A 10,813-nucleotide genomic window follows, 5' to 3' on the forward strand; every position below is an offset into this window, starting at 1 on the left:
TTCCTGACAAATATACATATTCCTGACAAATATACATATTCCTGACAAATATACATACTCCTGACAAATATACATACTCCTGACAAATATACATACTCCTGACAAATATACATATTCCTGACAAATATACATATTCCTGACAAATATACATATTCCTGACAAATATACATATTCCTGACAAATATACATACTCCTGACAAATATACATATTCCTGACAAATATACATATTCCTGACAAATATACATATTCCTGACAAATATACATATTCCTGACAAATATACATATTCCTGACAAATATACATACTCCTGACAAATATACATATTCCTGACAAATATACATATTCCTGACAAATATACATATTCCTGACAAATATACATATTCCTGACAAATATACATATTCCTGACAAATATACATACTCCTGACAAATATACATATTCCTGACAAATATACATACTCCTGACAAATATACATATTCCTGACAAATATACATATTCCTGACAAATATACATATTCCTGACAAATATACATACTCCTGACAAATATACATATTCCTGACAAATATACATATTCCTGACAAATATACATATTCCTGACAAATATACATACTCCTGACAAATATACATACTCCTGACAAATATACATACTCCTGACAAATATACATACTCCTGACAAATATACATACTCCTGACAAATATACATACTCCTGACAAATATACATACTCCTGACAAATATACATACTCCTGACAAATATACATACTCCTGACAAATATACATACTCCTGACAAATATACATATTCCTGACAAATATACATATTCCTGACAAATATACATATTCCTGACAAATATACATACTCCTGACAAATATACATATTCCTGACAAATATACATACTCCTGACAAATATACATATTCCTGACAAATATACATATTCCTGACAAATATACATACTCCTGACAAATATACATACTCCTGACAAATATACATACTCCTGACAAATATACATACTCCTGACAAATATACATACTCCTGACAAATATACATATTCCTGACAAATATACATACTCCTGACAAATATACATATTCCTGACAAATATACATACTCCTGACAAATATACATATTCCTGACAAATATACATATTCCTGACAAATATACATATTCCTGACAAATATACATACTCCTGACAAATATACATATTCCTGACAAATATACATACTCCTGACAAATATACATATTCCTGACAAATATACATACTCCTGACAAATATACATACTCCTGACAAATATACATATTCCTGACAAATATACATACTCCTGACAAATATACATATTCCTGACAAATATACATACTCCTGACAAATATACATACTCCTGACAAATATACATACTCCTGACAAATATACATACTCCTGACAAATATACATATTCCTGACAAATATACATATTCCTGACAAATATACATACTCCTGACAAATATACATACTCCTGACAAATATACATACTCCTGACAAATATACATATTCCTGACAAATATACATATTCCTGACAAATATACATATTCCTGACAAATATACATATTCCTGACAAATATACATACTCCTGACAAATATACATACTCCTGACAAATATACATACTCCTGACAAATATACATACTCCTGACAAATATACATATTCCTGACAAATATACATACTCCTGACAAATATACATATTCCTGACAAATATACATACTCCTGACAAATATACATACTCCTGACAAATATACATACTCCTGACAAATATACATACTCCTGACAAATATACATACTCCTGACAAATATACATATTCCTGACAAATATACATATTCCTGACAAATATACATATTCCTGACAAATATACATACTCCTGACAAATATACATATTCCTGACAAATATACATACTCCTGACAAATATACATACTCCTGACAAATATACATACTCCTGACAAATATACATACTCCTGACAAATATACATACTCCTGACAAATATACATATTCCTGACAAATATACATACTCCTGACAAATATACATATTCCTGACAAATATACATACTCCTGACAAATATACATATTCCTGACAAATATACATACTCCTGACAAATATACATACTCCTGACAAATATACATATTCCTGACAAATATACATACTCCTGACAAATATACATACTCCTGACAAATAATAAAATCTTACCTCTTCACTCTTGATGCTAGAAAACCTTCTACTCTAATAATTTCTCTCCTCAGACTGCCAGACTGGGATTCTCTTCTTGGTTCTTGCTTCCCACAATGACGGAGTAACTATCTTTAAGAGCATCGCGGAGAAAATTGACCATATCCTGAATGCCCATCCACTGCCAAAATTCATGTCTGTGGAGATTTCAACATACACAATGATGAATGGCTGGTCCACTCAAGCAAGACAGATGATGAAGAGAGGTTTTGGGATGATTGCTTCCTTGCTTATGATCTTATCTAGATTGCCGATGAACCCACTCGCGTTCCTGGTGCTGATGGTCAATTTGCAAGATTTCTAGATCTTTGTCCGACTACTTAGCCTGAACTGTGCTCATCCTCCGTTCTGCCTTTGCTGAGATCTTTCGATCACTCGATTGTCTCAATTAAATTAAAACAAAGTGTAACAAGACCTCAAATATCCTTCTCTATCGCACCGTGTATCATTACTCGATGGCCAACTCAGACAGAAACACTTCTATGCTACATGTTCAAAAAGGACATGTCCTCTATAGCATCCGACTTAACAGATTGGCTAACTGTTGTTATAGACTGTTGTACCATAACTGGGCCCATAACCTTTTAAGTGTTGAGACATTATGTTGAACAAAGATGGCGGCAGTAAATAGATTAAGCTTCTAATCATTTCTCTGTATAATCAATTGTCTATTAATTTAGTATTGGTCTCTATATTTTTATTTATATCCATCTCAACGGGAGTTGTACGCAGTTATACCATCTTGCATTCTGAACTTGAGCAGAATTTTTTCAATGTACCTTCATTGTTATAGTTTTATTTTCACAGGTTAACTTTATACTGAGGAATCGTGACAATTGTCCAAGATCGGCCATTTTAAATGTTTTATTTAATTTATTTTTAACATCTTTTAAAGTGTTGTCACAATTTGAGGCGAGTAATATATTGTCACCCGAAAAAACCCAACTCAACAATTTATTACCTATATGTTTGGTATACCTGCACACATCCATGGGACATTGCTCGAATTCTTGTTCTATTAAAAAATTATGGAGTGTTAAATTCCAATTGTGAACACTTTGTATATTTGCTGTATAGTAATTTATTCAGTTTCCATACAAAATTTTTATTTTTCATTTAAAATCTGTCTGGAGAGTAAATATAGATTTCATAGTCAATTGGAGCATTTAAATAAGCATTTTTTTACATCCATTTGATGTATTTTTAAATTGTATTGAGCGGCAAGTTGTAATAAAATTCTAATTGTCGTTAAATTTGTCGTTGGTGAAAATGTTGCAAAATATTCCACTCCAGAAATTTGTGAAAAACCTTTTGCAACAAATCTTGCTTTAAAAGTTTCACTGCCAGAAGCTGTGATTTTTTTTTTTTTTTTTGAGAAAACCCAGCGAGAAGAAATTTTATTCTTATTCTTTTGTTTTGCCACTATTTCATATATATTATTTTCAGATAAAGCTTTCAATTCTGATTTCATAGCTTTTTCCCATTCTTGATGATTTTCTGAATTAATTGCCTCATTATAACTTTCCGGTGCACTTTTCAACGAGTAACAGTAATCCACTGCGTAGTCTTCTATCTCTTTAATTTTTAAGAAGTCTGTCCTTTTTCGCTCCCTTATCGGGTATCAGCGTGCCGGGTTAATATTTACGTCAGTAGTTTTACTGCAATTGTCATCATTATTAATATTTTCGTGATGATCGATTATTATACTAGGTAATATTTCCTCTCGTTTTTCATCCACTGGTTCGTTATTTTTTAAATTTAATGTATCATTGAATTTTACACATCTAACCCTTTTTATGGCATTTTGGTCTGGAAAGTAGATTAAATATGCTGGACTGCTTTTATTGTAACCTTTTTCGCTTTTAATATTTAGTTTACTGGTATTTTCTATAAATGCAAAGCAATTTGAACCAAATTTATGCATTCGGTTCATTTTTGTTTTACACTGCAAAACGCTTCATACAGTGTTTTACCTAATATTGTATTAAACTATCTATTTCTGATACATGCTATTAAAGCATACACCCATAAACTATGCACTAATTTTTATTCGATAAGTAGACATCTTGCCATCTCATAAAGGGTGTGCCATGCTCTTTCAGCGGTGCCATTTTGAAGTTTCTCATGTTTAATACAATGGTTAATTAATAGACGTTCAAAGTCTTTACTAGTAAATTCAGTCCCATTTTACCAAGCCATATGGGGCAATATCAGCTAAATATTTAATGATGAGGATAGTATCGGATTTGTTTTTTAGAAAATAAACTATAATTAAACCTGAATAATCATCAAAAAAGTTCAAAACATACCTTAAAGTGTTTCTTTCCATCGAGGTTATTGAGCCTGCCAAGTCACCTTGCACAAGTGAGAGAATTTTCGTGGCCTTCTTATCTGGTGTTTTGCTTATATATTTTGTCATTTTCCCCTGTGCACAAACATCACAATTTGGAAGATCATCTGAAGGTATTATTTTCATGCCTTCGACTACATTCGGTAATTTTTTAATATCAGCTGTATTGCACTGGGCTAGAATTTTATGCCAGGTTTCCAAGTCGTGACAGGCAGTTTTTGAGGGAAACACTTTTTAAATAATATAGTCGGCCATTTTCTTTAATGCCAAATACAGTTCCATTTGGGTATATTAATTTTGACTTGTTTTGGCCAAAATTTATTTTTGCACCTTGTTTAATGACAGCCTGCACGGAAAATATGTCTTGCTTAAATGTAGTTATGAACATTTTTTAGAATACAGTTACAAATTTTGCCTTTATTATTTTTTACGGATATTTTAGCATCGCCTATTTTCAAGACTTTCGTTTATTTGACTACTGTCGGCAAGCTTGACAAAATGACTCTGTGGATTAAAGTTTGAATCAAAATTAATAAAATCAGATTCCTTGGTGATAATGTGTGCTGTAGCGCCACAGTCTACAAGAAGATTTTTACCGTTTGTGGTATCGTCAAAGTTACATGTGAATAGAAATGTATGTTCTTCATCAAAGTTCTCAACATTTTTTATAGAGTCCATTTTAGAGCGTTTATATCGACATTGGAAACTTTTGTGGTTGGGTCGTCCACAATTATAGCAGATAATTTTATTCATTTTCTTGGGAAAATTACTTTTAGGGAAAACATTGCGATGAGATGTATAATTTGGTTTTGTCGGTTTTCGAGAAGCATTTTTGAACTTCATAATATTGCTAGAATTATTATTGTCCACGAGCATCCGATTCATCTCTTCATAATGGTGCAATGCCACTTTAAACTCACTGGAATTTATGGGTTTGTCTTTTTGCATTATAACAGTCGTAAATGGTTTAAAATCTGCTGGAAGTCCCTTGAGGGTCATTGATATTAACAGGCTATTGCTTATTATTTCACCCGAGAGTTGTAAGACATTGGCGGTTGTTTCTGTCCTTATAATGTAGTTGGTAATAGTCTCATCTTCATTACGTTTTAGAGACGTTAGGTCTGTATATTAGTGATTTAATTTTCGGTTTCCCTTTTGATAAATAATGTTCTCTTAATATGTTCAATGCTTTCCGTCCATCATCCAAGACATCTCTTATAATCAGAGACAGACTTCTATCATCTAAGCATTGAATCAGTTCTGCAAAAACAGTTGCGTTCTTTTGGATAAATTCGAGGTCATTAGGATTTTCTGTTGAAGATTGTATAACTTTGGGTGGTTTCCAAATCCTTAAATACTCCAGAAATTTCACCTGCCACAATTCAAATTTAGATTCTGATCCATCAAAGAAAAGACGATGGCTGGGCCCATAACCTGTTAAGTGTTTAGACATTATGTTGAACAAAGATAAAGGCAGTAAATCAAATCGGTGAAGAATCAATGCAGTCCCGATCTTGAGTGTTAAGTAATTCCTAGTAACAAAGATGGCAGCGAAGAATCAAATACAGTTTCGTAAAAGAGACGACAGCGAACTGATTGAATCCAAAATTTAACATTTTTTATAGTAACTTCTGAAGCTTCTGATTGGTTGGTTATTATAACTGTGGTTATAAAAATGATTTTCATTGGTTGATTATTATAACTGTGGTTATAAAAACGATTGTCGAAATCATTGGAGTCATACCCTCCATCATGAGTCAAAAACATTTTAACAGGACGGAACATTAAAATTGTCTCCCTAGAAAAAAACGGCATGATTCCATTTCCGTTCAATGAAAATCGGTTTTCTTTTTTTGTTGCAAATCTACTAGTTGTGTACAAATCCCAAAAGCGATAAGAGCTTTCTATCATGTCTGAAAGTGAGACAACGTCAACGAGCGAGATAGATGTGCCGCTGTACAATTCGTGCCTCTACCTATCTAAGTTATTAAAACAGGACCATTGCCAGTACCTTCAAAATGCATCGCTGGATTGCCACACATAACAAACTGACTAACTGTTGTTATAGACAGTTATATACTCTCAAAACAATTTTAAACTGAAACCAAGTAGCCAACCATTCTACTTTTTTAAAACTGAATTATTTTCACTTTCGGCTCAGTTCACTTAAACTCGTTTTCATATATTTCTTTTTCTCATTTTCGTGTTTTTTTTTTTGTTTTTTTGTCACACTTCTCTCCACCCAGGATGCCTACTGCATCTAATTTTTTTTTTCTAGGTGTTGCTCAATATCCATATTACACCACCTCTCTCCACCCAGGCAATGTCAGGTACTCCCGTTAGTATATATATATATATATATATATATATATATATATATATATATATATATATATATATGTCAGCTTTTTTAAGAAACTTGTTTTTTCTCATTGAGCACTTTCGGTTGAATAAAAAAGTCGGTCAATTTAGCTCTTATGCGCAGATCATCATATAATGATTAGATCACTCGGACAGACGTTAAAAAACATTTTTAAAACATAAATATTTAAATTTCAACAGCATTTTTCACAGTTAACGGTAGCCGAATGGATACGGTCTTTGCTAATGAAGCCAGAGATGGTTTCTGTTGCAGATTCGAATCTATCGACCGGTGTTAATCGTGACACCCTGCACTGATGATTCCCAAAAGAATGAAACACTAGTATCTCTAGGTATTTGATAATTATTATAGTAAATAATTATTATTATATCATTATATATATATATATATATATATATATATATATATATATATACTCCATTATTATGTTGAGCTCTATTGTAAGCATTTCTGTGCCAAAAACCAATAAAAAAAAAATAGCGATAATAAAAATGAATAATATGGTGAGACTTTTAGTTTTTTTCTTTTTGTTTGTTTGTTTTTTGTACATGAATAAATGAAGTCACTGTATAATAATTGACAGGAGACGTATAAATAAAACCGAACCAAAGTTTGAAATAAATTAGGAGTAATTCATTTAATTACTCAATAGATGACAACAAAAAAAAAAGGAAATAAGTATACAGGATCATGAGTAAAATGACAGTATAGTTAACAACCGAGAAATCGGAATATATATATATATATATATATATATATATATATATATATATATATATATATATATAATAAATAACTTTCACTAAACGCGTTAAGATATGACTGTTTTTTTTGTTTTTTTTACCGATCTGTAAACATTAAACATTCTGAAACATTTTTCAATTATTTTTTTTTTTAATTAGATTTTGTTCAAAGCCTTTTTGTTTGACATGTGAGGAACATAATGTTTAATTGGCCTTCTGTTGTTTGTGGGGTTCATTACTTAAAAAAAAAAGAAAAATTTTTTTTAAATGATCAATCATACTCCAAACAAAGTTTGCATGTCAAACCTCCTCCTGCACTTAGGGTTAGTAGCAGGGCAAGTTAAGTTGTTTTTTTTTTTTTACTATCTTTTCAGCCTTAACCAGAGATAAGCGACCATTTCAAAATAAATAAATAACCATTTTTTGTTTTGTGTTTTGCTAAGTCAAATTAACGATAACAAGTTCAGAGATAATAAATCGTACAGTCAGTTTCCGCACTTTAAAAGTATACAGATCGGTAGAAAATTAAATTTTAATGAATTTAGTGAAAGACATTAGTTGTAATTAAATTTGTTACAATATTTGTCGTATAATGGAGTATGATCCACACAGTCGGGAGATTATATTTATAAACGATGCTGCTAGGAACTGACGAATCGAATTAATTCACGTTCTGCTACCAACCAATCAGGAACCAGAATTGCTCCATAAATATTAAACCTTTCTGTAGCAATTTCGCGGATGTTTTTTTTTTTCGTCTCGACACGGAAGAATCTTTTGCTCTGTGGATTCCAACTCGAGAACTGTCAACTGCAAACCAGTCAACTGCCAGGACTTGTGTAGAACAACGAACCATCGGAAACTGTTCTTAAACTAAACATGGCTTACATTTCTAGAGAATTCAATTTTTTTTTCGATTTCTTGGTTGTTAAGTATATCGTAAGATTACCGTATTGTGTATATTAACAGCATGTCAGTATTTACAGTATATTGATAAGTTTATTTAATTTTTTTTTTTTTTTTGAACCATGGACTTCAATGGGAGGAACAATGTTTGTATAGATCTTTTTTTTTTCATTATTTTTTTTTTAATATATATATATTTTTTTAATTGGTGTCTTCGGCTCTCTCCTTAAAATGTTCACAAATACTCTTGGTAAATAATTATTATTATTAATAATGATAATAATAATAATAATAATAATATTATTATTATTATTTCATGTGTGTTGGAAGGGTTTGAAAGAGGAACAGAAAAAAAAATGAAGAATTTTTTTTTATCTATGAAATAAATATAAGTAAAAAGAAAAATTTACAAAAAAAAAATTGAAACATAAACAGGTCGAAATCGATTACTTAAATCTTTCCATCTTTTTTTTTAAGCAGCTACAAAAAAAAAAATGACCAACAAGTAAATTATTGAAAAATCAAATGAGGAGAAACAAAAAAAAAAAATGACCAACAGGTAAATTATTAAAAAATTAAATGAGGAGAAAAAAAAAAAAATGACCAACAGGTAAATTATTAAAAAATTAAATGAGGAGAAACAAAAACAAAATAAAAAATAAAAGGGTGGAAGGTATTGTTTTTCAAATTCTTTTTTTTTTTTTTTGTAACTTTGACATCAGACATAACATCATTGTAATAACAGCACCATCTTTAGTAATAGCAATCGCAGTAATAATATCCACTGCCCTTCATAAAACCATATGAAGTGGCCCTTACATAAAAACATTTTTCGTGTTTGTATTACAATCCACAGACGTACGAAAAAGTTGTCAAAAAAAAAAAAACAAATATATAATAAATAAATGTTATCAAAGGTAAGATAAGTTACTTTTCTTCCTAACTAAATAATTTATGTGCTTAATTTAATGTAAAATGTTTAATTGGTTTGAAAAACAAGTAATATTAAGCGCTACTGAAAAAAACTGGCCATGATATTTTTGAAGTCTCAACAAAGACTTAAAAATAAGAAATAAAACAAAATGGTGGTAAAAACTCACCCAATAAATGTTACCGTGGCACTTATTTGGATGGGTTTCTATCATCATTTTGTTTTATTTCTTATTTTGAAGTGATTATTGAGACTTCAAAGATGTAAAGAGACATTGCAGCCATTTTTTCTTGTTCTCCAGTAACGGTCAATATTAATTTGTTTTTCGAACCGAATAAACATTTTACATTAACCCTATATGACCTGCATTAATTTATTTTTATTTCAGACTATTATTCTCATCTTTATTAGTTGTTGTTTTCATTTTTATTGGTTGTTGTTTTTCACAACGTTTCGGCCAACTATTCCTCTGGCCTTCATCAGGTGGTAACCGCGACGGATAGGAATTTTGAATCTCCTAACTGCATTCTCAGCAATCACTGGCATCCGTAGTTGTTGTCGTCTCACCACGTTTTTTTTTTGTTTTTGTTTTTTTGGCCAAGTAAACCTCCGGTACGCTTTGGGTAGGATTGAAACCGCTACCTTCAGACAATGTCCAGAGGTTTACTTGGCAAAAAAAAAAAAAAAAAAGTGGTGAAACGACAACTACAGATGGCAGTGATTGCTGAGAATGCAGTTAGGAGATTCGAAGTTCCTATCCGTCGCGGTTACCACCTGACGAAGGTCAGAGGAATAGTTGGCCGAAACGTCGTGAAAAACAACAACCAATAAAGATGAAAACAACAACGAATAAAGATGAGAATAATAGTCTGAAATAAAAATAAATTAATATATACAGGATGGCCACAAAGTCACGCACCAATGTTAATATTTATTTTTTATTAATATAATTTTATAATTTTTTTTTCAGATCAGATTTTTAACTTTGTGGCCACCCTGTATAATGCTCATCTCAAAAATGAATTCCAATTAAGGAATAATATATATACCTATAGGACCTGGTTGAACTAATTCGTTCAGTCATAAATAAATCAATATAACTGCATAAATAAAGTTGGAATTGATTTAAACACGCCTTGTACGTATTAGTTCAGTATCTGGGTAGATGCTAGACACCTCCAGATTGTCCATTGCTTACATTCAGTATGCCGCCATCTGTCTCGGAGAGAGGAGGATTTCATTTGTTGGCAT

Source organism: Euprymna scolopes, chromosome 35, assembly GCF_053919585.1.
Source record: "Euprymna scolopes isolate OS-2025 chromosome 35, ASM5391958v1, whole genome shotgun sequence".
NCBI classification, from domain to species: Eukaryota; Metazoa; Mollusca; class Cephalopoda; order Sepiida; family Sepiolidae; genus Euprymna; species Euprymna scolopes.